Raw genomic sequence first — 12,907 nt, 5'->3', positions numbered from 1 at the left:
ATAGACTGGCCGCATATGTGTTCCAGTCATGACAAAGAAGCAAAGTTTCTAGATATTCTAAATGACTATTCCCTAGATCAGTTGGTCATGGAACCGACCAGAGGGACGGCAACCCTAGACTTAATCCTCAGTGGGGACCGGGACCTGGTGCAAGATGTAAGTGTTGTTGAACCAATTGGGAGCAGTGACCACAGTGCTATTAAATTAAACATACATGTAACTGGCCAATTGCCAAGAAAATCCAACACGGTCACATTTGACTTCAAAAGAGGAAACTTCACAAAAATGAGGGGATTGGTAAAAAGAAAACTGAAAAACAAAGTCCAGAGGGTCACATCACTCGAAAATGCTTGGAAGTTGTTTAAAAACACTATATTAGAAGCTCAACTGGAGTGCATACCGCAGATCAGAAAAGGTACCGCCAGGGCCAAGAAGATGCCAGCATGGTTAACGAGCAAAGTCAAGGAAGCTCTTAGAGGCAAAAAGTCTTCCTTCAGAAAATGGAAGTCTTGTCAGAATGAAGAAAATAAAAAAGAACACAAACTCTGGCAAAAGAAATGCAAGAAGACAATAAGGGATGCTAAAAAAGAATTTGAGGAGCACATTGCTAAGAACATAAAAACCAACAACAAAAAATTCTATAAATACATTCAAAGCAGGAGACCATCTAGGGAGACAATTGGACCCTTGGGTGATAAGGGAGTCAAAGGTGTACTAAAGAACGATCAGGAGATTGCAGAGAAGCTAAATGAATTCTTTGCATCTGTCTTCACAGTGGAAGATATAGGACAGATCCCTGAACCTGAACTAACATTTGCAGGAAGGGATTCTGAGGAACTGAGACAAATAGTGGTAACGAGAGAGGAAGTTCTAAGCTTAATGGACAATATAAAAACTGACAAATCACCGGGCCCGCATGGCATCCACCCGAGAGTTCTCAAAGAACTCAAAGGTGAAATTGCTCTGCTAACTAAAATATGTAACTTGTCCCTTGGGTCCTCCTCTGTGCCTGAGGACTGGAAAGTGGCAAATGTAACGCCAATCTTCAAAAAGGGATCCAGAGGGGATCCCGGAAATTACAGGCCAGTTAGCTTAACTTCTGTCCCTGGAAAACTGGTAGAAAGTATTATTAAAGCTAGATTAACTAAGCACATAGAAGAACAAGCCTTGCTGAAGCAGAGCCAGCATGGCTTCTGCAAGGGAAAGTCCTGTCTCAGTAACCTATTAGAATTCTTTGAGAGTGTCAACAAGCATATAGATAGAGTTGATCCCGTGGACATAGTGTACTTAGACTTTCAAAAAGCGTTTGACAAGGTACCTCACTAAAGGCTTCTGAGGATTAGCAGTCATGGAATAAGAGGAGAGGTCCTCTTGTGGATAAGGAATTGGTTAAGAAGCAGAAAGCAGAGAGTAGGAATAAATGGACAGTTCTCCCAATGGAGGGCTGTAGAAAGTGGAGTCCCTCAAGGATCGGTATTGGGACCTGTACTTTTCAACTTGTTCATTAATGACCTAGAATTAGGAGTGAGCAGTGAAGTGGCCAAGTTTGCTGACGACACTAAATTGTTCAGGGTTGTTAAAACAAAAAGGGATTGCGAAGAGCTCCAAAAAGACCTCTCCAAACTGAGTGAATGGGCGGAAAAATGGCAAATGCAATTCAATATAAACAAGTGTAAAATTATGCATATTGGAGCAAAAAATCTGAATTTCACATATACGCTCATGGGGTCTGAACTGGCGGTGACCGACCAGGAGAGAGACCTCGGGGTTGTAGTGGACAGCACGATGAAAATGTCGACCCAGTGTGCGGCAGCTGTGAAAAAGGCAAATTCCATGCTAGCGATAATTAGGAAAGGTATTGAAAATAAAACAGCCGATATCATAATGCCGTTGTATAAATCTATGGTGCGGCCGCATTTGGAATACTGTGTACAGTTCTGGTCGCCTCATCTCAAAAAGGATATTATAGAGTTGGAAAAGGTTCAGAAGAGGGCAACCAGAATGATCAAGGGGATGGAGCGACTCCCTTACAAGGAAAGGTTGCAGCATTTGGGGCTTTTTAGTTTAGAGAAAAGGCGGGTCAGAGGAGACATGATAGAAGTGTATAAAATTATGCATGGCATTGAGAAAGTGGATAGAGAAAAGTTCTTCTCCCTCTCTCATAATACTAGAACTCGTGGACATTCAAAGAAGCTGAATGTTGGAAGATTCAGGACAGACAAAAGGAAGTACTTCTTTACTCAGCGCATAGTTAAACTATGGAATTTGCTCCCACAAGATGCAGTAATGGCCACCAGCTTGGATGGCTTTAAAAGAAGATTAGACAAATTCATGGAGGACAGGGCTATCAATGGCTACTAGCCATGATGGCTGTGCTCTGCCACCCTAGTCAGAGGCAGCATGCTTCTTAAAAGCAGTTGCCAGAAGCCTCAGGAGGGGAGAGTGTTCTTGCACTCGGGTCCTGCTTGCGGGCTTCCCCCAGGCACCTGGTTGGCCACTGTGAGAACAGGATGCTGGACTAGATGGGCCACTGGCCTGATCCAGCAGGCTCTTCTTATGTTCTTATGTTCTTAGGGTCCCAGCATGGCCAATCAGCATGAAGGGGTTGTATCTTAGCCGCTGAGAAGAGGATTCTCACTTGGCTAACAACATGGTTCTTTGTCTTTTCATGCTGATTCATGCCAGAGTGAAAAGATGTGAGTCAGTCACTGAGAATACTCTTTTCAGTAGTTAAAACACACTTCCTATTTCATGCTGATTGACTCCTAGGGTAAGTGAGAAGGGAACTTCATGGCAAAGTAGCTTGGTCTCCTAAATCCTAGTCCCACACTTGCTTCATTTCTGAATTCTTAATATTAAAAGGTTTCTGGCAAGATTTAGCCCCCAGAGAGAGAGATTTGCGGGGCAGGGGGGAGCCTATGCAAACAGCAATTTTATTCTGGTTCTATAATTCCATAATTGCAAGTGAATCATAGCTGTGAAGACATGTGGTAAGACTATCATGAAGGGACCCTGCACTTCTGAATTTGCCACTACACTACTGTTCATGATGATATCCATGGTGGAGTTGAAGCTAGTACTGGTGAGTATGGCCCCCCTGGCTTGGGTAACCCTATGTAGATATGAGGTTGGGCGGGTTGGTCCTCACTTGGTGAATGGCCTATGCCTTGAGGGGATAGGGCAAAATTGGTGCTCAGTTCAATCGGGGAAATGGAATGGAAAAAGTTCAAGCACCACACAGGTAGAAGCCGCATGCAGGCAGGTGTGGCTAGGGTCTGCAAAGAAGGGGATCACTAGTGAGAAGGCTACAAGTGCTTAGCCATCCACCACACAGAATGATTCAAGCAATCAGGTAGCTGTCAAGGTAATAAAGGGTGTGGAGGACTGAAACCAGGGAAGGGTGTTTTCTGTTGTGGCAGTAGCAGCCCTATGTATGTCTACTTAGAAGTAGGGATGGGATGGGACAGAAATTTGATTCAGTTCATGTTGAAAGCCAAATTAACCACACTTTTCCCCTCTAGGATGCACACCTTAACGTGGTAAGGGAGTTTGAGAGTGTTGAAGCTGAGAGCAATGCCGTCAGTAGTCTAGACCAAGAGGCTAGGCTTCTAGCAGGGGCACTCAAGGTGGAATGGTCAAGGCTGAGGCACCAGACTAAGATGCATCCAAACTCAGAGGAAGGCAATAGTAAACTATCTCTGAATGCCTCTTACCACGAAAGTTGCTTTGGGTCACTTTTTGGGGGGACACTGACTAAATAATATTCTCACCAAAACACTGATGAATTTTCATGAGGATTTTTATATTTTTTTAAAAATGCAAACAGATGTGAAAATGTGGAGAACTGAACATTAGGGTGGAAACATGAAACTGGAACTGACAGATTTGCCCATCCCTGGGCATTGTTTTAAGTGAGTACAGGATTATAGGCTCAATCACTAACATAGCCTTTTGCTGAGCTGATTAGTAGATGTGATGTGTGGACCTTTCTTCTCAGAGAGGCTTTCCTGTCAACTATACTGTGTCATGAAGATAAGAACATGAGGCAGAGCCATGCTGAATTAAACCAAAGGCCCATCTAGAGTAGCATCCTCTTCTCACACTGGTCAACTAGATGCCTATGGGAAGCTCAGAAAGAGGACCTGAACACAACAGCACTCTCCGTACCTGTGATTTCTAGCAACTAGCATTTTGCCTCCAACAGTGCCTGTAAAACACAGTCATCATGGCTAGCAGTAAACAGCCTCCATGAATTTGTCTAATTGTCTTTTATAGTCATCCAAGCTGGTTCCAGCTAAATATCTTTTTAGGTGCTGGGTACAGATCAGTTTAGGAAGATTTTGCACAGAGGCATCACATCCTCCTTTCTGAAACATTTTCCCTTCCCTTTCTTTTCATAATTACTAAGCAATAATTTCATTCAGATGGCCAAAGCAGATGGAGGACTACACTTGGCAATTTTAAAATAAGAATATCAAGCTATGGTAATTAATACTCCATTTCAAAGCTGAGCACCAAGCAAACTCATGCTTTTATTTTAAAGCACAATTGGGTATGAGCAGACAACTACACACACACACACACACACACACACACACACACACACACACACACACACACACACACACACACACACACACACACACACACACACACACACACACACACACACACACACACACACACCCACACACACACACACACACACCCACACACACACCCACACCCACACCCACACCCACACCCACACCCACACCCACACCCTTATTTCTTATGTTCTTAGGGTCCCAGCATGGCCAATCAGGGGGAGAGGGAGGGGGGAGAGGGAGGGGGGAGAGGGAGGGGGGAGAGGGAGGGGGGAGAGGGAGGGGGGAGAGGGAGGGGGGGAGAGGGAGGGAGGGGGGGAGGGGGGGAGAGAGGGAGAGGGGGAGGGAGGGAGGGGGGAGGGGGAGAGGGGGAGGGAGGGAGGGGGGAGGGGGGGAGAGGGGGAGGGAGGGGGGGAGAGGGAGGGAGGGGGAGGGAGGGGAGGGAGGGGGAGAGAGGGGGAGAGAGGGAGGGGGAGAGAAGGGGGAGAGAGGGAGGGGGAGGGAGGGGGGAGAGGGAGAGGGAGAGGGAGAGGGAGAGGGAGAGATTTGTTGCTAATATCAAAACTCCTTTAGCTTCCCTTGAAATTCCACAGAAACGTCCTCTGAGCAAGAAGACACTACTTTGACCAGTGTTACATTTTAGGAAAAACTCCTTGGCCCAAAGTTTTACCTACTTTGACCGCTACATGGAAAGTTTCTTCATCAGTCCCAAATCCCAAATGGGATATACAGCATTATACAGAAGTAGACAATGCCTACACGATAGCTTAAGAAACAGCTTGCAGTTATGTTCTTTATGGATTCTGTTTGTGGAAGTTCGGACATTGTTGTGAATCTTTTATTTATTTATTTTGCCCTTGTTGCTTCCCTTAAAAATCCTCAAATTCTTTTCTTTCTGTTTTTCCTTTTTATTAATGAGATTTGTGTGCTACCCCATATGATAAAGTTTCGCCAGGCAGGAACTTGAAAATCCACACTCCAGATTGTGCATGGTGAACTTTTGTAGCAACTCTGATTATGACGAGTGATCAGTAAGCTCTCCCAAAAGGAGTCAGCTTGGTTCAAATATGGATCAGACCCACATTAGCTTACTTTTCCCATAAGGTCTATTCTGAGCTCCAGGTCTCCTTATGCTCTGAATAAAGTCATTAGAAACTCAATGAAGCCTGGTGGCCTCTTGTAGTTCTGCCTTACATCAAACCATAGGGACATAGGGAGCTGCCTTATACAGAATCCATCTAGTCCATCTAGCTCAGTGTTGTCTACACTGATTGGCAGCGGCTCTCAAGGGTTTCAAGCAAGAGGCACTCCTAGCCCTACCTGGAGATGCTGAGGATTGAACCTGGGTCCTTCTGAATACTCTACCACTGATCTGTGGCTGTTCCCTAGAAATAAGGGAGTGTATCCACAGCCCACACTTCTAATACCCTCCAAACAAGCAAGGACAGAGTGCTCTGTTTTGCCACTCCAATCAGTTTCTCTACTGACCAAACAAGAACTTTGCCCTGGATTTGCCAGCCAGATCACCTATGATACTTGGCCATGGAGAAATGAAACCAGATTCTCTGTGACCAGAGAAGAGAGACTGAAGCCATTTTTATTAAGCTCTGGAACATTGCAGGAATTAAATCCCAGGTGCCATGTTCCTTGGCAAACTACATCTCCCAGGAGACTCGACACACAAAATGCCTTTTCATCACTGCTGCCATCACCAAGTAATTTCAGCAGGAAAGGAAATAAATGGTTGCAATGATAAGAGGGCTTCTGAGCTGATCCCAAACTTCAAAGACGGGTGGGCATGACATTATTAAGTCAAAAAGGCCAAGCATGGGAAAGTCATACCCTAAACTTCTCAGTTCTGAACGTCAGCCTCCAAATTTGCTGCCTCCAGCTTCTGTCTTGCCTCCAGATTTGTGGAAACTGAAATAAACTGTTTGATTCCTTTCAATTAACTCTTCTCAATTTGACCTAATAGTGTGGCTCAATGCAAAACATTTCACTGGTTCTCCCCTTGTCCCACCCTCCTCCCATTGCATTTTTTCATCAGTAGTACCTTTAACATTCAAATGACATCATTCTGTGGCTGCTGTTGCTGTTTGTGAGCATTCACAGATCCCTGAATACAACACGGCTCATAAAGCCTAATGAGAATAAGTTCATTAAATTAATCCCAATAATTAACAAACTTGCTGCCTGCTTCTCAGATGTCTAATTTGTGACACAATCTTGGCATCCAGCTTCCACTGTGGAAGCAGGAAATGCATCCAAAAAGCCTCTTTAAGAGAAGGGGAGATTCATCTTCATTAGAATTTCATCGTCTAATTTACAATCCATTGCTGATATCTATTAGCAAAGCGACACTTCTGCCGTATTAAAAAAAAAAAGTTGACCAAAGAGAAGAGAGTTCATGGAAGCAATTTTTCATTCACACACAGCTGTCTCTAACATAGCTGTGATTTAGTGAGCATGCTTTGTGCTTGTTTTAACCTGTTTCATGCCTGGTAATATTCATTTATTACATTTTTCTCCCATCTTGGGTAAAAGGAGCTCAGAGTGCTATACAACACTCCTCCCTTCCCTTTTTATCCTAACAACAATCTGCAAGGCAGATTAATTTGAGAGATGCTGACTGGACCAAGCTCACCTTCATGGTAGACAGAGGATTTCAACCTGGTTCTCGTTCAATGGGTTAACCCAAGAAATAATCAAAGTGGTACCCTCCAGAGATTTTTAACTTCAACTCCCATTAGCCCCAGCCATAATGACCAATTGTAGTCCACAACACCTGGAGGGTACCATGCTGGCTACCATTTCTCTAACAACAATACCACAGTGGCTACCAAAGTTTTGCCTGAAATAAATTTCCAAGGGCTTCTATTTCAGCTGGCATACAGTGCTTTCCCACCATTTTCATCATGGGGAAACAGAAGTGTGCATGTGTGTAAAGAGGGGAGCAATGGAATTCATTATTGTGTCGCACCACGCCCACTGGTGGGTATGAAATTTAGCACAATATGGTGGTATATTGGTGAAAAAGCCACAGTTCCATAATACAACAGGTACCACAGTATGAAAGGAATGTTAGAAATCAGGACAGAAGTGCTACCATCATAATCAGTAAAACTAATGCAATAAACCCCATGGTTGAATGCAACAATAGCCCTATAAACACTTATCATACAAGCTAATTCCAGCAGCTTATCAGCAGCTCATCCATAACCACATATCCTATCTCTGGCCCATGTGACCATCATCTACCTGTGCAGTCTGTCAAACACACAGTCTGAGCAATGTCTTATGCAGTGCTGGCTGGTGCTCATTGGGACTGGTAGGGCAGAAGGCAGGGTTGCCAATAGTAGATGGAGCCAGAGCCAATGACAGGCAGAGCCAGAGCCAGAGCTAAAGCCAATGAACGTTGTCTCCATCTTTTCACTGTTGAGTTCTATTAGGGCAACACTGCAACTAAGGGAGAGGAAGCCAACAGCCACCTTCTGGTCTGGTTGTAAGTACTAAGTGAGGACAGATGGGGGCTAGCTGAGGGCAGACTAAAGTTTGTGGGGCAGTGGCCCATTTGCCCTAATGGACTAGCCTCTACTGTTCTTATACCAAGTTGTCATGCCTTGCCTGATTCATCATCTGATCACCAGCTCATCCATAACCATATATCGTACCTCTGGTCCATGTGACCATCATCTACTTGTGCAGCCTGTCAAACCCACATTCCATGCTTAGCAACACAGTGCAGTTTTTTCAGTTTTTCATCATATCTAGGAGTAATTGTAGGTGTTTAGCAAAGGCATGGAAAGAAAATGATGTAGCATTGTAGCATTATGAACAAAGTGGAATTATGTTGGGGGAGGAAGTAATTTGGGTTCTATTGTATGCAATGAAAAGATAGACATTACACCTCACAAGTAGGATGCATCTGTCAACTGCAGTTTCTCAGTTTCTTATTCTGCTCCCACCACTCTTAAGTTCAGTTCATCACGTTTCCACTTCAGTTTGCAATTTTTTTAAAAGAAAAGTCCTCACAAAATTTGTCAGCATTTTAATGAGCATGTACGCATTTTGTATGCAATTTCCCTTAATATACATACCCATGCGCTCAGTTTTCTTTAATATAATGCATGGTGTAGGTTCTAGTATGTATGTGTATATTTTTATCTACACTTTTTCCCTAATGCATGAGTTTCTGTACAAATGTTTTAATAGGAGAAGTCTGTTGCAAACTTCAGAGAAGTGTGGAGTATGAAGGAGGGCAGCATTTTGCTTCATGTATTATTTTGGGAAGTGCAAGTTATGTGGGATCACATTAAAGTGTGAACCGAACTGATATTCTCCCCCATTTCTACTCACAAGCTATTGGAGATCAACTTTAACTTTTTTTTTTGTAACACCAGCAGCACCATTTTTTCATCTCAAAAATCTCCAGTGGTCCAGAAATGATCAGATCAAATATATATGATTTCTTCTCACACATGGTCAGTTTCTGAAGTGAGAAAAAAAGAGAGAGATGAAACTGGTATATGCCAAAAACAAAACGACCTATTGATGAAGTTCTCACACAAGTAATAGAAATGGTAGATATGGGTTTGAACTGTAATTCTGGATCAATTCAATTTTTGTGACTTTGAAAGAACCTAATGATTCTTATAAACCTTCTCTGTTTCTCTGGGGGAAATGGGAAATGTAGGATAAGTGGATTTCTTTTCTCAAAAAAAAAATGTTGGCAAGAGAAGACTCTGGAAAGAAATTCATGAATAACTGAGCAGTGACTTTTAGGCACAGATAGAGTTTGTAGCTTGGGCTAATTGATCATGTAATATAGACATTTTCCTTTGAAAATTTAATTGCAAACCAAACCACAAACTGGTGAAGCCAACATCAGAAAGATCAAGCTTATATCAACTGAGCAGTTGACAGTATAAGTTCGTGAATCGCAGCTGGAATACTTCTTTATTTGGAGAAATGAGACTGTGAAGGGGATAAAAAGTTTCAATAAAGTGCAGAATACAGAGACAGGTTCAAATTCCTAAAGAACTGTGAAATCTGCTGGCCACTGGGATCAGTTACCATCTCATCCTACACAGGATTGCTCATAACCCTTTGTGCAGCAGTTTCACTGGTTATTAAGATGAAGGATCTATTGGCTTGTTATTAATTGTCTATCCTGAGATCTTCATCACAGAGTTTTTCAGGGATAGCTAACAATAACAGAGTATAAGCTATCCATTAAAAACTGCAAAAGAAAAAAAAACAGCAGAGAAGACACAGTCAATGCAACATTAATATCGGAGGGCTGGTTTTAAAATGGTTCGAAAGGCTGGGAGACTTAAAGGGTCTGCCTGGCCCTAGGAAGGGAAGAAGAATTTGTTTGGTTCACTTTTCACAGTTTATCTCTTACTCCCAAACTTGCTTGTGGATCAGAACACAACTCCCAGTCAGACTACACACTTATCTAGATTCTGTGGCACAGTTTCAGTGTGCAAAAAGTGCACATGTAATGCATATTTTAGGAAGGAAATATGTAAAAAAAAGCATATTATATGGGAAAATGGACTGGAAAAATGCATATTTTACTCAAAACATGGGTACAAAATGCATAACATTTAAATGTTGACTTTCCATTCTTTAAAAAAAAATCCACACAAAACAGGATGGACAGAATTATGGTTGAATACCAGCAAAACTGAAATTGGTGATGGGGGGAGGGGAATTAGGCTGCTCATTCTATCCCCACCTGGTACCTGAGAGGCAACAAATACCCGCCAAGCAAATTTTTGTGGGTGCCATGACAATCAACTTTGCTTTCCTGTATTGCCCCAAGAAAGTCACAAGATGAGGAAGAGTTATAGGCTACTCTATCCAGGAGGGAACCTTTCAGACATCCTCCTGCACCCTGGCCATTACACTCTCCCGCATGAGGACATGATCATTCCCCTTTTCTCAGATTCCATGGACTAGCCCTGGCAGTGTCTCCTTCTCATCCAACTTGTAGAAAACAGCTGATACAGAATAACATGAGGGCCTTGTAAGATTGCAGCCAGCTCCTTCAAGGAAGTGGTGACCAGGCCTTGGCAGCCTTCATAAAGTTTTGGATGGTCTCAGGTCTTTGCTGAGACAGCATTCCTCTTTACCTACAATAGTGGGAGAACTAAAGTCAGCAGAACTCGCTAGGAGTTGTCCATGGTCCTGAAAAGGCCTGCTTGAATCTGGACATGTTTTGTGCAGTCATGCTACATTACCCAGAACCTGAACTTCTGTTTGCTTACCTTTTTGACCTCACCATTGCTCTCTGGGAACTGAAAGCCTGCTCCAGAAAACACACAGCACTCTCCTGCAGATTCATTACAGGAAAAGATATGTAATGGTGGGCAAGCTATCTTTCAGGGAAGATTGTGTGCTGCTACTGATCTTCATTTTAGGAACTAGGGGTGTTAATTTATTTCTCAAGTGAATGAAAAATGTAACAAAACCCTATTCTTTTCTAATTCATTTATTTGAATTTAAATGGAGATCCTTTTGTTTTGTTTCTCCCATTCATTTCTCATCTGACAGATTTCTAAATCTGTCATGAAGCATTGTATAGCATTCCTTAGAAAACTGATATATCCAGGGAATGTTATGTGTGCCGGGGGGCTCTTAGAGTGCTCTGGAAGTGAAAAGATACCCCAGTCCCAATCCAAAGCATAAAGCAATGGGAAATTTGATTACAGAATATCATCCTCCCCCCCTTTAGTTGCTTATAGAATATTTGAAACCTTGTTGGTTTGATGATGGGGGGGTAGTTCATTACCTGAAAATGGCATGCCATTTGGATGGAAAACACCAAAGCACTAGGCATCAGATGGCAGAATGAATCACTATTGTAACCCATATAGAAACAAAATTAACAAGCAGCTAAAAAGGAATGAAATGGTAGTGAAGGAGAAACAAAATGAATGAGACAGGATTGAATGGGGGGGGAGAAAGAACTGAATTACCAGAAATGAACTGAAAAAAGAAATAAAACAAATGTACTTATCAAGTGCACATCTCCATTAGGAACCCCTGATGAGCTCCTGAGGAACCCCTGGTTCCCTGGGACATAGGAAGCTGCCTTATACTGAGTCAGACCATTTTTCATATTTTTATGCTGGGGAAAGAAAAAAGAAACAACTATTAATGCAAAATTTGCAGTTATTTCAGATAACCTATCCAATGCTTACAGCAGTATTTGAAACCAACCGTATGAGGTCAGCGTCAAAGAAGGATTATGTTCTTCTTAGCAAGAACCATGTATGACAGTATTGTTCCACAATGTTATGCTTATGAATCCAAAATAACAGTGGGTGTCAAATGAAGAGTATATTATCCAGAGTTAGCTAAGAACAGGAATTATTTAAACATCATAGACTTTGGAAAGAGAAAAGATGCATTTGATCAGGCTCTCCAGCTGCCTGCTGATGTAGATTAGTTTCCTGCTGAGCATTTCCTACATTTAGCTGCTTCTCCCCCTGCCAAAGAACTTCTGGCAATAAAGGTACAAAGAGCTTCATTAATGAGGACACACTACCATTACAAATAGCACCAGCATACTTCCATTTTGATTGGGAATGTTTCTTAACAGTGCAGTGTTAGAACTTACAGTTAGAAAACTTCAGAAGTGTTGCAATGGACAGGCATCTTCACACTGGAACTGTGTCAAAGTTGCTCTTTCTAAGAGCCCAAGGATATTCAGAACTCCAAATGGCCTCTTATCTTCGGGGATGCTTTGGTGGCCCCCTTGCTCAGTTTTTCGCCCTACTTCATCACAAGGTCTCTTGCTATGTAAATATAGTTTCCCTGTGTTCTGTCCTTCCTTCGCCTTTCCCTTCCCTTGGCCCACCACTGAGGTTAACAGCCTTAGATCCTTCCCTCTTTCTCCCCTTTTCCTCTTCACTGCAGTAATCATAGAATCATAGAATACTAGAGTTAGAAGGGGTCTGTAAGGCCATCGAGTCCAACCCCCTGCTCAATGCAGGAATCCAACTTAAAGCATGCCTGACGGGTGCCTGTCCAGCTGCCTCTTGAATGCCTCCAGTGTTGGACAGCCCACCACCGCCTGAGGTCATTGGTTCCATTGTTGTACCGCTTTAACAGTTAGGAAGTTTTTCCCGATGTTCAGTCAGCCAGCCTCTTTCCATCATTGCCTTCCTTTCCTGCCTATTTATTATTATTATTTATTATTAAATTTTTTAGTCGCCCATCTGGCTGGTGGCCCAGCCACTCTGGGCGACGTACAAAATAAAATGTACAAATACATTAAACATTAAAAATATGCCTATACCTCTTTCCTCCTC

This window comes from Rhineura floridana, chromosome 13 (assembly GCF_030035675.1).
Source record: "Rhineura floridana isolate rRhiFlo1 chromosome 13, rRhiFlo1.hap2, whole genome shotgun sequence".
NCBI lineage: Eukaryota > Metazoa > Chordata > Lepidosauria > Squamata > Rhineuridae > Rhineura > Rhineura floridana.
This window is presented reverse-complemented; position numbering follows the sequence as displayed.